Source organism: Pongo abelii, chromosome 2 (genome assembly GCF_028885655.2).
Source record: "Pongo abelii isolate AG06213 chromosome 2, NHGRI_mPonAbe1-v2.0_pri, whole genome shotgun sequence".
Classification (NCBI taxonomy): domain Eukaryota; kingdom Metazoa; phylum Chordata; class Mammalia; order Primates; family Hominidae; genus Pongo; species Pongo abelii.
In genome coordinates this window covers 74327346-74350872 of record NC_085928.1, presented here as the reverse complement: position 1 = coordinate 74350872, position 23527 = coordinate 74327346, and the positions used below count along the sequence as shown (strand labels likewise).

Below are 23527 nucleotides of genomic sequence, written 5' to 3'. Positions count from 1 at the left end.
CAAAGTGCTGGGATTACAGGCATGAGCCACTGTACCAGGCCCATTTTGCTTTTTCTGAAGGCCAAATGAGTGTTCAGTAATACACAAGTTAAAAATGATTAACAAATCCCATCCCCCCTTGTTTTTTTGGAACAAAATCTTGTTCTTCTGACCAGGCTGGTGCAGTGGCATAATCATGGCTCACTGCAGCCTCAACCTCCCGAGTAGATGGTTCTACAGGTTTGTGCCACCACACTGGGCTAATGTTTTTATTTTTTATTTTGTAGAGAGAGAGTCTCGCTATGTTGCCTAGGTTGGTCTTGAATTCCTGGGCTCAAGCTCATCTTGGTCTCCCGAAGTGCTGGGACAGAATCCTTTTTTGGAAAGACCAAATCTATTTACATATTACCACATGGAAATTTTTTCATTAAGCCTTATAACAATGTTTCCTCATTCAGGTTCAAAAGAGTATATTCAGAAACTTAGAAAAAAAAGCCTTGATTTGCCTATGAGTGAGATTCTTTTGGAAACAACAATCTTTTTCTTTTAAATATCTTTATTTATTTATTTATTGAGATGAAATCTTGCTCTGTCGCCCACGCTGGAATGCAACCTCTGCCTCCTGGGTGAAAGCAATTCTCCTGTCTCAGCCTCCCGAGTAGCTGTGATTACAGGTGCCTGCCACCACACCCTGCTAATTTTTTGTATTTTTAGTAGAGATGGGGTTTTGCCATGTTGGCCAGGCTGGTCTTGCACTCTTGACTTCAGGTGATCTGCCCACCTCGGCCTCCCAAAGTGCAGGGATTACAGGCATGAGCCACCACCCTTATTTATTTTTGATTATAAGAGTGATATTTGCTGTTTTTTTTTTTTTTCTAATAAACACTGATCTTTACAGAATGGTTAATTTGCTTTAAGATAGCCAATCCCTCCCCTCCCCATCCCTCTCTTCCCCTCCCCTCCCCTCCCCTTTCCTTTTATTTGGATAGACTCTGTTGCCCAGGCTGGAGTGCAGTGGCATGATCTTGGCTCACTGCAACCTCTGCCTCCTAAGTTCAAGTGATTCTCCTGCTTCGGCCTCCTGGGTGTGCGCCACCACACCCAGCTAAATTTCTTAAATGTATTTTTAGTAGAGAGGGGGTTTCGCCATGTTGGCCAGGCTGGTCTCGAATTCCTGACCTCAAGTGATCTGCCCACCTCAGCCTCCCAAAGTGCTGGGATTACAGGCATGAACCACAGCCTTTTTCTGTTTATTAAGGTATTTCAGGTATTGAGTAAGACTTAGACTACTTTTAAAATCGATGCACTTTCTGTTTCCTCCTCCTCTTCCTCTCCCTCTTCCTTCTAAGAGGTAACACAGTTAAAAAATTGAAATAAAAGGGCTTGTTTGGAGGAGAGTTGAGCAGAGAAACTACTCAGAAGAAGGTATTTCCCTCATTCACTCGCTATATTATATTCAACATAAATGTTTCAATGACAAAGAATCATCTTGATAATATGGCCTATAATGGAGAAATAGTCCAGTGTGAATGGACAGGTGCCTGGATGGTGGTGAAGAAACCAAGGAAGATCAGAGGACCACAACACCCAGCTGTTTCCTAGGTCACATCTACTAGGTCTGCAAACTATTACTTGAAAGAAGAAACAAGGAGGGAAATGGCATGAGAGATCAGCTGATGACAATAACCTCTGATAAAAAAGCAGTCAGTCTTCTTATTTGTCATCCTCTAAGCACCATGTATGAAATTCCTCTGTAAGAAAGGTAGTAATCAAGAAAAAAGGCAGATAGCAAAAGTACTTTGCATTCTGTTCAGTCTTTTTAGTGCCTAGTGTAGCACCTGGTAGGGTAGGTAGGTACCCATTAAACATCAGTTTAATAATGACAAACATGCAACCAACCAAATGTTCTTAATAGTTCCCTCTACCCTATTCCTCACCACTCCAATCCCACTTTCCTGGGCTGACCCTACCTAAATGATGTTTCATAAAGGATTGACTCAAATTCTCTGTCTGAGTTGAACTCATGACACAGGTTACCTATATCCTAAAACTAAAGTTAGAGGGGGAAATACTACTTAAAATCTTGAAATAAAATTAAGTGGGAGCAAAAGAAAGCAGTTAATTTGCATGAGTCTACACTGATAGAGCACGGGAAGTGAAAAAAGCTGTAAGTTCTACTTCACTGGTAACTGAATTACATAGTTTACACTGCTCAGTTTAGTAACTAAGTCTATTGATCATTAAAAAGCTTTCCCAGGAGAAGGGAAAGATGAAGCCTGCAATACTCAAGTTTTCCATTTCCTTTTTGGAGATGGAGTCTCGCTCTTGTCGCCCAGGCTGGAGTGCAGTGGTATAATCTTGGCTCACTGCAACCTTCGTCACCCAGGTTCCAGGATTCTCCTGCCTCAGCCTCCTAAGTAGCTGGGACCACAGGCATGTGCCACCTCACCTGGCTAATTTTTGTATTTTTAGTAGAGATGTGGTTTCGCCATGTTGCCCAGGCTGGTCTGGAACTCCTGACTTCAAATGATCCTCCTGCCTTGGCCTCCCAAAATGCTGGCATTACAGGCATGAGCCACTGTGCCTGGCCTTCCATTTCCCTTTTCTTATGCATAATTCTTTTTGCTTTATGGTTGATTTGTAAAGACCCAAAGAAGGACATATTGCAACAAATACAATTACTCCTAACTTGGAGACTGACACAAAAGTTGTTTAGTTATAATAAGTAGCTTGTTCTGCATTGTACCCAAAAAGCTAAGTGTAGATTTTTCAATCATTTGTTGAAACATCATTATCACCTTCAAAGGTAAAAAATAATTACTTCTCCAGCATAACTGTAAAACTATCACAAAAATGGGCACAGACATCTCTATGAATGTGGCGAGATTTTAGATAATTTTTTGAATAAGATAGGTAAGTGTAAACATATATAATTTTTAGATTAAATTGGCATGCATTTTATTTTATTTTTTTTGAGACAGAGTCTTGCTCTGTCACCCAGGCTGGAGTGCAGTGGTACGATCTCGGCTCTCTGCAACCTCTGCCTCCCGTGTTCAAGGGATTCTTGTGCCTCAGCCTCCCGAGTAGCTGGGACTACAGGTGCATGCCACCACACATTTTTGGAGAGTGAGTTTCAGATACCATGAGATTTCACTTCGAAATACTTTAGTATACATCTCTTGAGGACAAGGACATTTTCATACACAATCACAATGCCATCATCACACCTAAGAAAATTATTTACAATTTTTATAATATTCAAATTGTTTACAGTTGCTCAAAAATGTCTTCTATAAATTCATTTTAAAATTTCTTTTAATCCAAAATTCAAAGGTCACATGTTGCATTTAGTTGTAAAATTTGTTTCAGTCTTTTAAAATTTTTAATTTGTAATTGACATGTAATTGTCCATATTCATGGGGTAAAATGTGATGTTTCAATGCATGTATACATAGTATAATGATCCAATCAGGGTAATTACCAAATGCATCACTTTAAGCATTTGCATCTAGAGAATCCTCCTGACATATTTTTTAAACGACACTGATTTATTTGAAGAATCCAGGCCAATGGTCTTGTGGAATGTCCCGCATTCTGAGTTCGTTTGATTGCTTCCTCATGAATATTTTTGGCAAGAACATTTCATATCTAATGTTGTGTACTTCTTATAGAATCATATACGTATGTAAATAGTGTCTAGTTGTCCCAGTATTGCTGGTAATAAATTTGATCACATGGTTACGTGGGTGAATCATGTGGGTGATTGCCATTATCTCTTTACTGTAAAGGTCCATTTTTCACTTCATAATTTGTGTGTGATGTATGGAGTGATTTTTAGGACCACATAACTATCTTATTCCTCATCAACATTTTCCCCAGAGTGTTTGGTATGTATTGATAATCTGCCTAAATATTTACTTATTTATATTTTGAGACAGGGTCTCACTCTGTTGCCCAGGCTGGAGTGCAGTGGCATGATCACAGCTCACTGCAGCCACTATCTCCCTGGGCTCAGGTGATCCTCCCACATCTGCCTCCCAAGTAGCTGGGACTAGAAGCACATGCCACCACGACCAGCTAATTTTTGTATTTTTTGTAGAGATGGAGTTTTGCCATGTTGCCCAGGCTGGTCTTGAATTCCTGGGCTAAAGTGATCTGCCCACCTTGGCCTCTCAAAGTGCTAGGATTATAAGCTTGGGGCACTGTGCCCGGCCTATCTAAATAAATTATTATACTGGAAGCTGCAAATTTTCTAATGTTATTATTTCTTCTACATATATTAGCTGAATTATTCAGTAAGTAAGGAAGAGCTTTATGTTTTTCCTTTGATACACAGATTTCATTTCAGTTTAAACACTAGGATAAGATAAAAAGGCCTTTTCCAAGATTTCTTCAAGTCCCCAGATCTAGCTTGTCTATCAGAGCAATTTAGGATGACAGTCTTGCAGATGAGAGGCAGGAGATGGGGTAGTTAATAATAGACCCCTGGCTCTGCATGTTTTACAGGAAAATAATGAATAAGAAAATAATAGTTCTCTTTACTTGCTTACATGATTCTAGACAATACTGGCAGCAGTCATCAGAGATGGTATAGCAGCTACTTCCATATTGCATAGAGTACTAGGAATTCTTAATTTTTGCATTATTTTGTAGTTATCATGCTGCCTTCCAGATTTTAAATTATTGACATTTTGTCCATGTTCCCTCCACTCACAAGGTGACTGACCAGCAGTTTCTTCTGCACTTCAGAGATAGGACAACAAAAATAGGCCCTCTTGCTGTGTCTTCTCTCATTCTCACAGGATATCTAGAGCCTGGATTCAGAAAACATCTTACTTTCTATAGCTCCATACCAAGTTGTCCTCTCTCCTGCCCTTGTTCGATAGCAACTCCACTTTTTCCATGTCAAGTAGGGGTGATTAAGTGTCTGTAGGTCATTTCTTCTGGTTATCTTTGTAAGTTCCAATTAGCCAGTAAGAGCTGAATGCTTACTCTGTATCCAGAGCAGAACAAGATGCTACAAAGGGTCCTATATTTATAGGACTTAGTCCCTATCTTCAAAGAGGTTATCTGAATGGTGAGACAAAAATCACCGAAAAATAGAGTTGAAAGATAATCTAGTCTTGTGGGAGTATCTGTGAATGATTTTTAGAGGACTGGTACAAGAAACTTAAAGAACTGGTGCAGAAATTTGCAGTATCTCTGTTGTGCTTGAGCAAGTGTCCATGGATTTTGTGAGTTTCAACGAGGGCCGTGACTCTATCCCTCCACCATAAAACATTAACAGTGACCAAGAGAGACTAGTTGGACTAGCTATACGGTAGCTATTTGTCTTTGCTGATGTCTTCCATGGTCAATGGTAGTCCATCACACTAGATAATATAGTGTCAGTGCCAAAATATAGATTGAATTCTATGATTGGGTGTTGGATATTCTTTCTTGCCATTTAAGTGTCACTTAGAGTTATTAAAGCACTCAAGGCTCATTGTGACATTCATAGGTGATTCTGTTCTTTTGTTAAATTTTTTACAGGTACATGGTAGGTGTATATATTTTGGGGTACATATTTTGATACAGGCATGCAATGTGAAATAAGCACATCATGGAGAATGGGGTATCCATCCCTCTCAAACATTTATTCTTTAAGTCACAATCCAATTACACTCCATAGGCAATTGAAATCTTATGCCTGAGAGAAAATTGGGAATAGTGCTGCCCCAATAATCTGAAGTTTGGTTTGGAACTGAGTACCGTATCAGGACGCATCAACATTATCTCCATTCTTGTCGATAATGTTCTCTTACTTTAGTATAGCGAGGGTGAGTTTGCAAAGCCCTTTCATGTCCTATGACCCATTGACCCAGTGAGATTGACAAGGCAAGGATTGTTAGCATCACTTTATCAAACAAAACAAAACAGGATATAAATGGTACAGCTGGGTGTCAAAACCATTTTCTCTGATCCCTCCTTTCTCCAGCTTATCTTGCTCTCTTAACCAGGGCAGCATTTGAGGTGGGCTTCTAGGCAGATGAATTCAGTTAGAGTTTTCAGCTGTGTACTGCTGACGAAACCTGCTTCTATTTGTAGGTCTTCCCTGGGGGTAGGCTCGAGTGCTAGTTTTGGACTTTCTTCAGACTTCTGCTCAGTCTATGATACTGTACTGACCTTGCAAAGCCCTCCTAGTTCCCTGCATGAATATTTCAAGGGCAAAGTCATAAATGACCATTTTAATGGGCTGGTCATCATCTCAAATTGTGATCCTGGGAATCAGATTCTTGGTTTTCTAGATCAGTGCTGCATAATATGATATGATATGAGCTATATATGTAATTTTTAATTTCCTAGTAGCTATATTAAAAAAGGAAAAAGCAGGTAAAATCAATTCTAATAATCTATTTTAACACAAATATCCAAAATATTACTTCAACATGTAATCACTATACAAATTAAGATATTTTGCTTTTTTTTTGTACTAAGTCTTCGAAATTCAATGTGTTTGACATCTATTTCACATCTCAGAACTAGCCACATCTTACGTGCCTAAATGGCTAGTAGTCACTGTAATGGAAAACACAGGGATAGAAAATTCTTCTAGAAAAAAATACAGTGAAGAGAAAGCAACTCCTTTCCCTCTACTGATAACGGAGAATGAGTTAGGCAGTGACCCTTTTTTTCCGACATTAATCATCATAATTTATGAGTCATACATCATCATAGAGAAACTCTTTACATCATAGCAAAATTAACAAAATCACTTTCTAGTGACCTAGCAGCTTCTAGACCTTAAAAGTGTTGAATAGGATGATCCATACACACAGGCGGAGAAAATAGGCTATGACAGAGATGGGCTACAAGGTGTTGCATGCTCCAAAAATATGGTCATGGATCCTGCCATATGCCTGACACACCTTCCATTAAAACATCTTTTTAACAAACTTTTTTTCTTTTTTTTTTTTACACATCTACTAAAATGTGCAGAAAGAAGAATAAGTCCTTTGGGTCAGGGGAGGTAGAGAGCACAAGCATGAATAAGACATAGATGCTGCCTTCAGTGCAATTTGTGGTCTCTGAGGGAAGACAGTGGATTAGGCAGGTAGGAGATAAATGTCCATTATATGATGAAAATGAAAATTGTCCAACTGGATCTGCAGAAAACTGCTGTTAATATTCCATTGTTTCTGAGTTAGAAGCACATGAAATAATTACCCTTCACTATTTACCAGTTACATAGGCATACACTGATTTGTCGAATTTGCTTGAAAAGTAGAGCCGAAGATCCTTTGAAAATGGAAGAGGTTTTCATGAGGGAAGAGATGAGAGGGGGCGAATGAGAAACATCTCCTTCATATGGCAGATGTGGCAGTTTCTTGATGATGGGGAGAAGCAGCTTAAGGTATTAGGCACTAGACTCCAGCGTCCAGTGACCAGGGGATAATGCTGACAGGGAAGGGACGGCAGGAGTGAATATCGTGAACACAAACTTTGTCTATTTCAAGAGCTTTGCCCCTTCCTGGACTGATATTAAATGCTTATGTGAGCAGGTAAATACAGTGCACATGTTTACATTGGGGAGGTAGCAGAGACTAGTAGTTTAGGTCCAGGGTTCAAGACTCAGCTATTTGTGTGACTTTGGAGGAAGTAATTTAATCGCTTTGTGCCCGCCCCCTCAGTTTTTTCATAAGTAAAAAATGGCTTAATAGGATTTAATTAGGTGCTATACAGAAAGAGTTTAGACAATGCCTGACACACGGCATTCACCCAATAAGTGTCAATAATTATGATTCATTTTGGCATTATTATGTCAGTAATAACTATTAACTATGATGCTCCTCTAATTTGTTCCTAAATTTTCATGAGACTCGATTTTATATTAAGGAATCCTGCTAAAAAGTAGACATATTCTAATAGGAATCTCCTTAAGATGGCAAAACTGGGGCAAAGAGATGAAAATGACTTGCCCAAGGGCTCAGAGTCTGCTCCTAAATGGGGAGAGAGGCTATTTAAGGCAATGGCGATGGATTTCCCCAAAGACAAGGGTTTCATACACGTAGAGTCTGGAACCGGAATCCAGGCTGTACCACTTAACTCGAGGGGTCATTTGGGAAGTTACCTGATTTCTCTGAGTCCTGGATTGTGCACCTGCCAAATAGGTATAATAAATATACCTACAGTTGGTAAAACTCAATAGCATGACGCATGAAAACTGCATGTGGTCTGGGCTCAATAAAATCAGCCTCCCCATTGATTATTATCATTATTATTACTATTGTTATAACAGATCTTTAGGTGGCGTCAGGAAGTGCCTGTCTGGGATGCTATAATGCGTTTGGCTCACCACTATGCCCCAGCGCCTGGCACCTAGTAAACACTCAGGAAACGTTTGAGGAATGAATATACGTCATTTGAGGCAAGAGAGGGCAGTCGGCTGACTGCCTCCGGGCTTAGCTCTTCCCCTCCTTGCAAAAGCCGGAGCCCTAAGCAGCGTGTAGCCCGGGAGCCCAGGCACTACTTGACAGCAGGTGAAACCCACCTTGCCCCAGTCGGAGCTGTTGGAGAGCGCCCCGCCTGGACGCGCATCTCTGTGTGAGCGGCTCTCTCCCAAGCCCTTATTTTTCTGGTTTGCGGTTTATTTACTTAAGCATTTACAGCTCCCAGGAGCAGAGGGGCTGCTAGAGGTAGGGTCAGGACTGAGGTCGCGGTTTGTATTTATTTTCCGCCTCCCAATCTCAGAGCCGGCAAGTCACAACACGGCTCCTTTATTTGTGCACCAGAGAGGTCTGCGTTTCTTTACCTCCTGACGGGAGATAAAAGACAAGCAACTCGGGCTCAGAAAAGTGCTCTCACGCGACTTGCCTGTGTCTCCGCTTGCGTGGACCGTCGCTCCCAGGCTTGTTTTTTCGTGCAAACCCGAGCAGGGCGGAGCAGATTAAATAAAGACACCTCGCGCCTTTAATCCTTGACCGCAAACACTGGCGTTTTTGTGCCCCGGATTTCTGAAATTCTTGGCTAGGGGACCCAAGGCAGGGGGAGGGTGGGCTTGTAAAAACTTCCCAAAGCAGAAATCCAAGCTCCTAGCCCCTCCCCGGCCCCAGTGACACCTGGATTCCAGGGAAGGGGGGCAGCCGGAAGAGAGGCGTCCCCAAGAGTTGCGGGCGCTTCCCAGGGGTGACTTTGGACGGCTGGCTCCAAGCCCTACCGACCCCAGCTAAGGAACAGGCTCGGCAGCCTGAAAGCCTCGCAGAACGCCCCTCCCCTGTCCCCGCACGCGTCTATTTAGGGCCCAGCCCGGGCGCCCAGGGGATTCTGGGACTTGTAGTCCCTCCCCGCAGCCTCAGGCGCCGCCACGACCCCGTACTTGGACTACATTGCCCAGGGAGCTTCCCGGCCTATATAAGCCGCTCGGAGCCGCTTCAAAGTGCAGTAACCATGTGGATGTGCTGCTGAAGCGTTTCCTCAAGCTCGCTGGGGTGGGAGGAGAGGAGGAGGAGGAGGTGGTGGTGGAGGAGGAGGAGGCAGGGGGTGGAGAGAGAGAAAGCGCACGCCGAGAGGAGGTGTGGGTGTTCCGCTTCCATCCTAACGGAACGAGCTCCCTCTTCGCGGACATGGGATTACCCAGCGGCTGCTAACCCCTCTCCTCGCCCTGCTCCCCCAAACCGGCGTGGCTCCCCGGGCACCAAGGTAGCGGCTGGGGCCGGGCAGAGGGCGCGGGGAGTTGGCACTGGCTCCCCGGGCGCTGAAGTTTTTGCCCCGCTCTCGGGGAGATCTTGATGGATGTGCATGCACTTGGCATGCATTTGGGGGTTCCTTTACTGCGGGCAATTTTTTGGGGGGGAGCTCATTTGAAGCTTAAAAAACAAATATCCTCGACTCTAGTGCGTGGCTTTGGGGGCTCCCCATTCTGGACTGATGTGGCATTCCCCCAAGTTGGAAACTGTTGCTGCAGCTGCAGGAAATAGTTTTTTTTTTTTTTTTGAAGAGAGGTTGTGGGGGTGTCATATGTGAGTCTGCTCAAGGAAATAATCTTTCTAAAAATGTATCCCTCCCTTGCGCTCCATGGTTGGGAGAATAATGCATGTGTAGGGGGCCCCCGTGGGGAGGGTTTTTAAAAACGGAAGAAAACCGGGGAAGCGGTGAGGGATGAAGTGTGGACGAAGCTCATGTCCAATGAGGATGCGGGCTTCGGATACTTGGTCTCCTCGCCGGGAAACAAGTGCTTTGGGATCTGCCAAACACTTCCCTTAGTTCCAGCCTCCCGCACGTTCGAAGTTTGTGCATGCCTAGTCTCAATTGTCAGTTACATCCTGGAAATAAGTGAGCGTAGTTACCTGTAATCTTCGCCCAAGCGATCCCACCAACCTGCCTGCCAAGTTTGGGGAGTGGCGGGGGGCTCTCCCCAGGGAAGGAGGCTAAAGAAGGTGGAAACGTGTAATTTGGAGCATTTCTGTTAGAGCTCATCTTCCGCGGTCTGGTACTCAGTATTCTTTCTTTCTAAATATTTAGGAGCTGACTAAAGAGGAGCAGGATTTGCACCCCTCGCTGGTCTTGTTTTGGCAACAGAGTGCCTGACCCGGGTCAGGTGAGTGTGGAAGCCTGAGTGCTGTAGTCAATAATGAGTTTTTGTCCTAAGCCTATTTTAAGTTCTATCTAAACCGCCAAGGAGGTGGAGAGTAAGAAAGAAAAAGAAACTCCGTGGCTCAGTCTTCAAAATTTGCTTCTGCCTTTGGTGAGGGCTTCTGGGAGCAGAGGTCCAGTGGACAGTCCATTTCTTGGACGTAGCTGAGAATTGAAGGATCCTGAAGGTTTATGAGAGAGGAGGGGAAAAGGCCATTAAATGGAACAATGAAACGGCGGCCCATTGCCGGTCTGAAAAGCATGCTGATGATTTAAATTCTGAAGGATAGAGTGCATTTCATATGCCAAGATGTGTAAGCAATATTAACTCTCTCTCCTTCAAGAAATAGTCACTCTTTTCTAATTTTGAACGTGTGCTTAATTAGAGTAGGTTGGATTGCAAGAAATGAAAGTGGTTGCTGCAAGTTGAAAGAATTAGAACTTTAAAAAGGGAAGTGAGTTGTTGAAGCTTAAGATAGTAGCATCCAGCCCTTGACTCAAGCCACCTGAATGTCAAGGAATCTGGCAGGTCCCTGTTGTTTTGGGGCCCGCGGTGGAATATGAGCAGAGAGCAGCATTTATCTGTAAACACAACAGTTCCTATTTTTTCCCCAAAATGGTCAGACTGCATTTGAAGAGTGGGAGGTTTCAACGGGTGCACGTACATCACTATTGCTGCAGATTTGGCCATCAAAAGTTTTTTCTCCTGAAATATTCAGAAACATGGTAAATAACAGGGTAACAGAGGTAGGTAGGGGTGGGTGGCTGGGTCTTAACTTTTTTAACATTCTAAATATTTAGCTGTTCCCTGGGCTACAATCTTTGGGCTTTTCTAATGAGAAAATAAAAGTCAGACACTTCATTATAGTGGTATAGTGCTTTTGTTTCCTGTTGATAAGATCCTCAGGAGTACTGGCGGAGTGAGAAGCATTTGGATGTGAGAACTCTGGTTTCTTCTTGGAGTTCTTTTGACCCACATGGCTGTGTGGGTGCTCATAGAGCCAAGGATTAGGCCCAGTTCCCCTCTTCAGAATTAGCTGTACAACAAGGAGAAACTGGTCCACAGACTCTTTTCTAACTGGTTGCTAAAAATAATAAGATGGACACATTAAGTACTTGTAAGCCGGGTCCAGAGCCATGTATCTCAGAAACCCTGTGCGTCAGATGCAGGTAAAGAAACTGAGGTGCAGAGAGTGAAATCACTTGCCCAGTAGCTAGTACAAAGTAGGAGCAAGGTATAACCTCAGGCGGTGAGGCTGTACTGCATCCCACAAATGGACCTAAGTTGATTTGAGGATGGTGGTGGTGAGAGGGAAGCTAGGAAAAATGGTAAACTTACTGCTATTGATGAAATAACTTGCATACCTCCCACCAATGATGAAATAATACATAACATGGATGTAAGAAGGAAAGGATGTAGCCACAAACATAGGGATAAAAGAGTGCAGATATTTGAGGAGGTATTAGATGTTGTAATGAGTTCATTTTGGAAAGCCTGAATGGGGAGAGTAAAAAGAAACAAAACAAAACAAAACCACAAGGAACATTATGTAAGTTAAGCATTTGGCTTACCTCCTAGCTGAAATACATCTTGATTATTTACATCAAAGCATCTGAGTAGGTTAAAAGGATCAGGCATTTCCCCATCTGAATAATTCGAAAGTTTAAACTGCAGTTAGACTGCAATGTGAAATGTTGATACCTTTTCATATACCTTCCAATTTGCTTTGCAGCCTGTTGTGCAGACGTTTTTGTTCTCCATTTTTTCTTTCAAGTTCATGTGTGTGTGTCTATATGCATATGTACACTGAAAGTACAATCTGCTCTTTGAATAATTCAAATCAGAACAGAAAATCATTTCAAGATATCATTCTCATCAGGCAGGGAAAGTTCTTCATGTTCTAAATGAGTTACTCTGGCTCTTGCCTTGAGACCCATGAAAGTCATTTGGGGTTGACAACGGTATCTATTTAAACAAAGTGATTGTCTTTTGGAGGGAATTGGCATCTTTTCTTTAGGAATGAGAAGTGGAATGGTTGCTTAGAAAAAAAGAGATAGATGAACTCCACAGAAAGATCAACAGTCTTTTTCTTCAAAATATTTTTAAGCGAGGAAGATCAGGGTGTTGGTATTGCGAGGAGGGAGGAGAGTGCGCAGAGAGAATGATAAAAAAGAAACCTTTAATCCAGTGGTGTGCAACCAACTGACTTCCAGAGGGGGGGGAATATCACACGGCTTTTCAACTCATTTATAAAGATATCATGGAAACTGTCTGATTTCTTCACAAGCAGCTCTTAGAAAACAAACAAAAATAAAACAAACACCAAATATGAACAACAGAAAAAACAGCCAAAATAAAAGTAGGCCTAGAGTTAGGTTTCTAGGTCAAGCTGTCTTTGGCTACATCTAATTAAGGAGTCTCCACAAGGCCAGTGTCTATCTTGTTTACTATTGGTTTGATTTTTAAAAATAAAACACATTGCATTTGCAGGCTGTCTGTTAACCAGAAGTCCATGCAGTTTTTTTTTCCATTTTTGTTGTTTTAAGTTTGTGCATAGCTCAATTGATGAATGCAATTAAGGCTTGAAGTCAGTGATGTGAATGACATAACTTCTATGATTCCTTACAATTGTCTTGGTTTCTGTGGTTCTGAGATGATTGCTAATGAGGATAAGCCAGATACACCACTGAAACCGTCACCCATTCAACTTTGAGATTTCTAATTGGATGTAGTTTAAGGCACATGGTGTGGTAAATCTATTTAACAGACTCTAAGACCTGTTCAAGTTGTTGTGTGCGATTCAAATGTTTTATTCTTTATTCAACAAATTTCTTGAGCACCTGCTATGTACTAAGATGTATTCCAGGTGCTCAGGATATAGCAATGAACAAACCATCCCGTTCCCAAGAGGCTTACATCTCAGTTGGTGGGAGGCAGCCAATATAAATAAGCAAGTAAGTATTATAGTATTAGAGGCAGTAAAAGCTACGGAGAAGAAGAAAACTGGTTAAGCGGGGAACAGAAAATAACAAGTGGAGAAATTAGATCCCTTGTACATTGCTGGTGGGAATGTAAAATGGTGAAGCTGCTGTGGAAAACAGCATGGCAGTTACTAAAAAAAATTAAACATGAAATTACTGTATGTCCCAGCAATTCCACTTGAAGGTATATACTTTAAAAAATTGAAAGTAGGGACGTGAGCAGATATTTGTACACCTGTGTCAATGGAAGCATCATCACAGTAGCCAAAAGGTAGAAACAACACAAGTCTATTGATGAATGAATGGATAAACAAAATGTGAAATATACATACAATGGAATATTATTCAGCCTTCAAAAGGGAATTCTGACAAATGCTACAATGTGGATGAACCTTGAAAACATGCTAAGGGAAACAAGCCAGAAATAAAAGGACACATATTTTATGATTTTTCTTATAGAGGCATCTAGAGTAGTCAGATCCCTGCAGACAGAAAGTAGAATGGTGATTGCTGGGGGAGAGAGAAGACAGGAAGGGGGAGTTAGTGTTTATTGAGGATAGAGTTTCAGTTTGGAAAGATGAAAAAGTTCTGGAAATGGATGGTGGTGATGTCGCACAACAGTGTGAATGTACTTAGTGCCACTGAGTTATAACATTTCAAAGTGGTATATTTTATGTTATGTATATTTTACAGTAATTTAAAAAAGCAACAAAACATGATGAGGGGTATTAAGGGAGTACTCAGGTGGAGATTAGATCTTTACTACATGACATCTTAGCACAGATCTGAAGGAGGCAAACGAGTTGACCCTATAGCTATCAGGGAAAAAGTGTGTTCCAAATGTCAGAGCAGCAAGTACAGAGGCCCTGAGATAGGAGTGTTTGTGACATGTTGGAGGAAGGAGAAGGCGGCCAGGGGAGAGTGCTAGGAGTTCAGGAGGGAGAGGGAGTCAAGGTCCAGACCTGTAGGGACCAGATTTTGCAGGTCAACAGTGGTTTATCTGAGGACTTGTAAACTCTCACGGAATTCTCAGTGTGGTTTTCAACATCACAAAACTACATTGTCCTTTCTGAAGAGACTCTGGTAAGGTTGGCAGGATCACATACCAGATGGGAACTCGATAGGGGGTAAAACCCAGATTTCTGGACTGTCTGATTAATGACAGGACTTACCTGGGACTGTAATTCACTTCAGTAGAAAAGGAAAGTTTGACAAATAGGTGAACGTACAGTTGACTTGGAGAGAAAATTGTAAGAACCTAATGATAATCCTGGAGTTTCAACACAAACCTATGTCTTACCGCCACCCTGCAGTGTATCCAGTGTCATTTTAAGAGATATTTACAAGGAGGACTAATATTCTGCTCTCCAGCATCCTTGGAGAATTAGAAGCTTCACATCAGTGATTCTCCTTAATAAGTGAAGTGGACCCCTGCACATGTGCAAACTTAAAGCAAACCTCAAATTTTGTTACTTATTACATAAGATATACATGTAGCACAAGATGTAGCACACACCTTGGACGCAGCTACTCAGGAGACTGAGGCAGGAGAATTACTTGAGCCCAGGGGTTTGAGGGTGTAATGTACTATGATTGCATCTGTGATAGCTACTGTACTCCAGCAAGACCCTATCTCTGCTAAAAAAATTTTTTTAAGGAGAAAAAGATAGCATATTCATTGTAGTGCAACGTTAGGAAATAAAGATGAGCAATGAAACAAAACAAAACAATTCAACTATTCGAGATTAGGGTTTCAGGCTTTTCCTCTAAGTATGCATATGTAAAATTTATGTATATATTCAAATTTCATAAAAATGAACTTATGCAGTACCTCTCATTTGGTAAATTACCTTTTGTACAGCTTGAACATCTTATAAATAAACAGGCATCTGTGTCTCATTTTTCTAAATGTGTCTACCCCTTTGATGGCCTTTCATTTTTATTGAATCTATGTTTATACTTCCTTGATATATATACATATATAAATAGATATTTGTAAAAAATACATAATATAATAATTTTACACATAACATATTTAACAGTTTGAATTAGGATCCAAATAAGGTAAATACATTACAAATGGTTGATGTTCACTAATCTCTGTATTTCCTCTACAGATCTTTTTTCCATGCATTTTTTTTTGTTGTTATTGAAGAAACTGGGTGATACATGTCTCCACAGTTTAGACTTTGCTGACTGCATCAGTGCAGTATGGTTTAACATGTTTCTGTATCCCCTTGGTGTACCATAATTTGGTAGTTAGATGTAGAGGCTTTGTCAAAGTTAGGTTCTTTTTCTTTTTTAAATTGAGAAGGGGTCTCACTATGTTGCCTCGGCTGGCCTTGGACTCCTGGTCTCAAGCAGTCTTCCTGCGCCAGTCTTCCCAGTAGCTGGGACTCCAGTAAGTCTACTCTGTAAACTTTGCTTAGGGGGTGTGAGATGTTGGATGTCTACTCTTGTTATATTAGTACCCCTTGATGCTCACTACCTGAATCCATTAGTTCTCTAGTCAGTGAGAAATGGGCTGGTAAAGTTCCTGAGATTTTGACACAGCCCTTGTTGTCTTTGCTAGCTTTTTTGATTTCTGTATAACAAGATGTTCCAGGCTCATCTTCTCTATTTCTTGTCCCAGACCGAGAATCAGCTTTTTCTCCAAGGAGCCTTTGCTCTTTTAAGAGGGAAATTTTGTTTGTTTTGTTTTTTTGAGACAGGGTCTTACTCTGCTGCCCAGGCTGGAGTGCAGTGGCACAATTTCAGCTCACTGCAACTTCTGCCTCTTGGGCTCAAGCTATCCTCCCACCTCAGCCTCCTGAGTAGCTGGGACTATAGGCATTCACCACCACACCTGGCTAATCTTTTTTGTTTTTTGTAGAGATGGGATCTCGCCATGTTGTCCAGGATGCTCTCAAACACCTAGGCTCAAGCAATGTTCCCACCTTGACCTCCCAAAGTGTTGGGATTACAGGCGTGAGACATCATGCCTGGCCAAAATGGTATTTAGAGATCTCCACTTAGGGCCAAGTAGGTACTCTTGTCATCCTCATCTTACAGACGAGAAAACAAATTAAAATGAAGAAAACTTAAAACTTGAATTTCCTAGGTGAAAGCATTTCCAAAATGCAATTGACCTATCCTTGCCTTTTTGCAAAGAATTCTGAACATAATCTAAACTTTTTTAAAAAACTGGTTTTGGGTTTAGCCTTAGTGTCCTGAGGCTAAGACATCGTTGTTCTCCCCAGATGAGCAGGAATGTTACTCTTGTTCTATATCCATGTTTTTCAAACCCTGTGGCAACCCACTAAGAGGTTGTTACATCAATTTAGTGGGCCTTGATGAACTTTTTATTTTTAGTTTTTGAGACAGGGTCTTGCCCTGTTGCCAAGGCTGGAGTACAGTGACATGATGTTGGCTCACTGCAGCCTCAACCTCCTAGGCACAAGCAATCCTCTCACCTCGGCCTCCTGAGTAGTTGGGACCACCAGTGTGCCCCACCACTCCTGGCTAATTAAAAAAAATTTTTTTTTTTGTAGAGATTGGGTCTCCCTATATTGCCCAGGTTGGCCTTGAACTTCTGGGCTCAAACGATCCTCTCGCCTTGGCCTCCCAAAGTGCTGGGACTGGAGGTGTGAGTCACCAGGTCCGGCCAAACTTTTTTTTTTTTTTTTAATGACATGCACTAGAATAGAAAACATGGAAGTGTATTGTGTGGATACTTAAAAAGAACTGTGTACGTTGCAACAAAATTCTTTGTCTCACATACACAATGAACATTGGGTTGTAAGTTCAATATTTTTCTTACTCTGAGCTTCAGTCAAAAGTTTGAGAAACACTGTACTACATCTTTGCCACTCCAAGTGTGGTCCCCAGACCAGCATTACTGACATTAACTGGGAACTTGCTAGCAATTGCAGACTCTCAGACCCTACTCCACATTCAATGAATGAGAACCTACATTTTTGCAAGATCCTCAAGTGATTCACACACACGTGAAAATATGAGAAGATCTGCATTGGAGGATGCCTGTCCCTGTGCTTTTTCAGTCCTTGTCATTTAGTGGTTCCTTTGCTTTTTCATGGCTGGCTCTCACCTGTTGAGGCTGAAGCTGACCTTTGTACTTTTCTCCTGCAGCCTTATTTTCAGTGAAGTGGAAAGGTAGGCTAATCACCAACCTGAGGTGAGAGGAAGTAGTTTTCACATGATTCCCTCTCCGACAAACATGGGAACTTTGATGCTTACATTTGGGGGAGCTTTTATTGGCTATTCAGATGAAGGCAGAAAGAGACCAGAAGGTACATGTACTCCTACTTAGAGTTGTGAAGTCACTGCTGTTCACCTGCTGTTGTGGGACACTGAGGAATTTATGTTTTATCATACTTTCTGACCTGTCCCATCAGCAGAACTTCTGGACTGCTTGATATAATGTGGCTCATCAGAAGAAGATGAACATAAGAAAAATATCACTAGTCTCCAAGTTTCTTGCTGTTCATTTGCATTTCAGAAGGAGCTTTATCTGGGAAATGATTTTCTTTTGCAAGAACAGCTTAAAAGCATCCCAGGCACATATTTCTGAACAGAAAAAGCTGATATGACACCCAGATGACGGACGTTCATTTGTTTGCCTTGTCGTGTGTGTGTATGTTCTGCCTCATGTGTCCCTCCCCACCCCCTCCCTCTCTGTCCACCTTGCCAAATCCTTCTATTCCTTAGGGCCCAGCCCAAATGCTTCCTCCTCCGGGAAGCTTTTTCTGATACTTGAAAATCTGTCATTTGAAACTCCAGGGCCCTGAAACCTATTTTCCTTATGGGCCTTTGGTTTTTTTTTAACTCATAAGAATACCTGGCACACAGAAAGTGCTTACACAATAAGTAATTTGTATATATGTTTTTTCTCCCTTTGAAGGCTACTTGGAAAAACTAATTTTTTGTACCCGTCTCTCTTTTTTTTTTTTTTTTTTTTTTTTTTTTTTTTTGAGAAGGAGTCTCGCTCTGTCACCAGGCTGGAGTGCAGTGGCGTGATCTCAGCTGACTGCAACCTCCGCCTGCCAGGTTCAGGTGATTCTCCTGCCTCAGCCTCCTGAGTAGCTGGGTCTACAGGCATGTGCCACCATGCCCAGCTAATTTTTATATTTTTAGTAGAGATGGGATTTCACCATGTTGGCCAGGATGGTCTCTATCTCTTGACCTCGTGACCTGCCCACCTTGGCCTCCCAAAGTGCTGGGATTATAGGCGTGATCCACTGCGCCCGGCCCCTGTACCCCTGTCCTGATTAAATGTTTCTTGAACTTTTCTTTGAAAAGCCTTACAGCCAGGCATCGTGGCTCATGCCTGTAATCCTGGCACTTTGGGATGCCAAGGTGGGTGGATCACCTGAGGTCAGGAGTTTGAGACCAGCCTGGCCAACATGGTGAAACCCCATCTCTACTAAAAATACAAAAAAAAAATTAGCTGGGCGTGACGGCGGGCACCTGTAGTCCCAGCTACTTGGGAGGCTGAGGCAGGAGAATTGCTCGAATTCAGGAGGTGGAGGTTGCAGTGAGCTGAGATCGCACCACTGCACTCCAGCCTGGGGGGGCAGAGTGAGACTCCATCTCAATAAAAAAAAAAAAAAAAAAAAAAAAAGAACTTTATTGCAGAGGGTGATGTGAGGACCGTGTAGAGATATATTAAGCATTTCCTTTTGATAGCTTTTGAGATGTTGTTCAGTACAAATCTCTACAGGACATTCGTCTTGGGAAACTGTTGAGTATTCATAAAAGGGAGTGGAAAAATCAGGTAGTGAAACCAAGCTGCTTTCAGGTCATAATGGTATTGCCCTGGTGAGCCACAGGACGGGGACTCCGCAGTACCGAGTGTCGACTGCTTCTTGGGTAAGGGGCAAAACATGGAACATCTGTGCATCTGTTTCCTCTTCTGTAGAATAGGTGTAAAAATAAAAATACCTGCTTCGGGTCATTGCTGCCGAGTTGTCTAAAAACAAATGTTTGCAGAAGGCCTTACAGATAAAAAAACAAAGCAAAACCTATCTATGTCCTAGAGCAGTGGTCTCAATGGGGACAGGGAGGGTGATTTTGTCCTCCAGGGGACATTTGGTATTGTCTGGAGACATTTTTGGTTGTTCTGTCTGGCAGGCAGGGGTGGGGTGCTACTGGCATTTTGTGAACAGAGGCCAGGGATGCTGCTCAACATCCTACAGTGCACAGGATAGCCCCCCACCCCCCTGCCCCAACACACACACACACAACAGAGAACTCTCTTCTCTAGAATGTCAGTAGTGAACAGGTTAAGAAACCCTGTCCTTGAGTGAATTTTTCTGGCTTGGTGAGACTTTTGTCTCTCTCTGAGTATATTGACCTAACTTGATTTGCTGGTTTTTTGAGGTTTGGGCTGTGTGGGCAGAGGGGTGTCTCTTCAGGCTGGGACTGACTTCAACTTTTTAACAAAATAAGAACCCTCCCCATCTCGCCCCCTCCCAAAAACCAAAAAACCAAAAAACACTGGCCTTGGTATCTGGAGCCCCGTGGTCTATCTTTGGCCACTCATCAGCTGTGTGACCTCCAAGAAATCACTGGGCCTCAGGTTTGTTTTTTCTACCCGTAAATTAAAGAGTTTTAGTTAAATGCTCTGCACTCACCAAATCTGCAGCTCTCTGCCTTGGAAATGTTGAGCTTTTGGTTGGCTTCTCTTACTTTGGCCTTGAAGAATAGAAGCCATGAGAACAAATGTCAGTGCGGGCATCTTTTTTTGAGAAATAACTTTGTAGATACTGTACTTGGTTGGGGAAAAGGTTATTTAGCAGACATGTCTGAAAAGCAAGTAGGTTTATTGTTGTGTGTGTATGTGTGTTGTGGCGGGGGGAATGGAGAATGAGCAACGTTGTATTATACTAGAGAATCACTCCTCTGAACTTCAGATTTACAGCTGCTGTTTCTGGGAGGCCATGAAGGGCCTTGCTTAAAGTTGAAACTTCTGAGTTGGTGACTTCCTTTGGGACTGCCTGAAAACGAAAGCATAATACGATTTTCTATGCTCCCAGAGAAGTGCTTTTTGCAAGAGAATAAATTATCTGATGATGGGGCCATGCTGCATTTCTGAGGACGATCTGATTAGCTGCTAATGGGACAAGAAGGCAAGGAGGGGGAGCTGTGTGAAAACGTGTGGGGAGGAGGGTGGCATTATGTCCAAGTCAAAAATGTGCTGTTCATCCTCATTTCACAATAAAGATGATATCGCCAAGCATCTTTGCTCAAAGGAAGTCCAAAATTAACCCTGAGAGTGCCCAGGAACAGGAGCAGAGACTGTTGTAAAGGGAGCCTTTTTCTCCCTCTTGAATAAGTCAACCGTAAATGTGTTAGGTTTTCTCTACCTCGTATTTACAGCCATATTACCATATATGTATCTGGGTGAGGGCATCGCAGGGAGACTTGTGCTCACTCTGTAGGGAGTTTCCTTGGCCTCTTGCCAGGAGATTGATCAAATGCCAGCAGCTCTTCCTTTTCCTGGGCATACTCCTTTTTTTTTTTTCCTGTGAAAGACCTCATGGTTTGCCAGGCTCGGCCCATTGTTAACCTGCCCTGCTGGGTGCTGCTTGACCTAAAAAGTGAAATGGTGCCTTTTTGTCTTCGTCCTTATCCTCGGTTCTGAGGGGCCAACTGCCTTATGGCCTCTTGGCTTGCCAGGTGCTTTGAGCAAAAGCCCTGTGTGTAAGCCCCTCTCTTTGCTGCCTAACTTTAAAGGAAGCTTTTTTTTTCATTGTTTTTGAGAAGGAGTCTCGTCTGTCACCCAGGCTGGAGTGCAGTGGCATGATCTCAGCCCACTGCAACCTCCAGCTCCCAGGTTCAAGCAATTCTCTTGCCTTGGCCTCCCAAGTAGCTGGGACTACAGGCACAAGCCACCACGCCTGGCTAATTTTTGTATTCTTAGTAAAGACGGTTTCGCCATGTTGGCCAGGATGGTCTCAAACTCCTGACCTCAAGGGATCCACCCACCTTGGCCTCCCAAAGTGTTGGGATGACAGGCGTGAGTCATTGTGCCTGGCCTAAAGGAAGCTTTTTGATTTTTATTATTTTTAAAGCAAGCAGCAAGAAAACCAGCACCAAAGGATGTTGGCAAGGGCCTTTTGTTTTTTAGGAGGTGGAGGTAGTGTGGATATGCCAAGAAAGAATGGGGAAGGATGATGGACTTGTTGTTGGCTACGTTTTTTAGCAGAAGAATGACTGTCCAAATGCAGGTGCTTTGGGGCAAGGTGACAAAGCTTGACGACTGGAGGATAGATGCAAAGGGTGCTGTGTGAGTGAGATGCTGGCATTCACTCCTCACCTGGCTGTGCTTTGATGGTTCTGGTTTTATTAGGAATAGTGGGGAAAATACTCTGTTGAAGTTGGCATTGACATGTTGAGGTCAGTGCATCTCATGTGTCCCTTTTGTATATTCACTTGTCATTTGGACTTTGCTGTTTGGCAGAGCTGATCCTCTGCTGATTATAAGCCTAAGAAGTTTAGAAAGGGTAGTTTGTGAGAATAGAAAATAGAACAGATTAGAAAGTAGAATTATAACAGCGAATAGGAATGCTTCCTCCGTCACCCTTTCTATGTGCTAAGTAAGCATATTTTCTTTTTCACAATTAATCGTCAACATAACTATGAGGTAAGCCCTCATTATCCCCATTCTGCAGATGAGGAAATTGAGGGCCAGATAAGGGAAGTAAAGATTGACTTCCCATTACATTTAGAATAGAAGGCCAACTTTTTACCCTGGCTTGTGAAGTCCTACTGGCTCTATCTTCTCTACCCTGTCTTTAACCTGTGCTTTCTTCCTTTCCCCATTAATGCTGCAGACATTGGGCTGGCTTTCTGTTTCTGGAATTTGCTAAGCTCTTTTCTGCTTTACGGCCTTTGTACTAGCCATTTGCTCTACCTAAAATGCTCTTCCGCCTGATTTTTTTTTGCATGACTGCCTCTATCTTGACTTTCAGGTCTTCGCTTAAACATCTCATCTTATTTTTTCTGACCAGCCAAAATTGCATTGTCACTTAATCATATCACCCAGTTTTAATTTTTTGCATATACTCATCACTATCTGATTTGTCTTGCTTGTTTTATCTGTTTGTTTCCTGTCTGTCTGCCCTCACTAGAATATAGGTATCATGGGAGCAGGGACCTTGTATGTCTTGCTTTGATCTGTATCCCCAGTACCTAGTGTAGGGGTGGCATATAGTAGGTATCAATAAATATGTTCGATAAGAAGGAAGATTTAAGTTTCAAATGGAACAGTTCACTTTCTAGAGCCCTGGCTGTTCAGTTGTATATTTTGCATTTTCATCCTGTTATATAAAGTTTCCAAACTTATACAATGAGAGTCCTAAGCACAGAATCATTGCCAGGACAACTCTTAAAGAAAAGTTTATGGCAGCAGTTTTCAAACTTCTGGCTCTCAGGAGCTCTTTACATGCCTAAAAACAATTCAGGACCCTAAAGAACTTCTGTTGATGTGAGTTACATCTGTCTGTATTTACAATGTTAGAAATTAACACTGAGAAAATGAACACTGAAAAAATATTTTTAAAAACCAATTACACATTAACCTATTGACGTATTTTTAATGAACAATAAGAATATTTTCCCAAACAAAAATTTTGAGAAGAGTAGCATTTTTTTTTTTTTTTTTTTTTTTTTTTTTTGCGAATCACTTTGAGGTCTGGCTTCACAGAACATAGCCGGATTCACAGATCATATGTCTGTTTCTGTCTTCAGTCTGTTGTTACATCATGTGCCTTGCAGCCTCTGGAAAACTTCACTGTACATGTGTGAGAGACTGAGTGAAAATGAAAATAATGCCTCGATGTTATTGTGAAAATAGTTTTGACCTTGAAGTTTCCCTGACCCTTGGGCCACCATTGAGGGCCACCAGTTCGTAGAGTACATAGGTAATTTGAAATGTGGGGTTGTGGCATGGAAC

At 42.2% G+C, this 23527-nt stretch overlaps 1 protein-coding gene across 4 annotated transcripts in view; it reads left to right on the top strand.

Moving 5' to 3' along the window:
* Positions 1–9396: 9396 nt before the first annotated feature.
* Positions 9397–23527, top strand: part of ITPR1 (inositol 1,4,5-trisphosphate receptor type 1) — a 354448-nt gene continuing 340317 nt past the window's right edge. For 2 of the 4 annotated variants that reach the window (XM_024244292.3, XM_009238773.4), the window contains exons 1-2: positions 9397–9657; positions 10480–10555. The gene's annotated coding sequence lies outside the window, so the exon portion shown is untranslated. The remainder of the gene's footprint in view (positions 9658–10479; positions 10556–23527) is intronic. The other 2 variants (XM_024244293.3, XM_024244291.3) reach the window with 1 other exon arrangement.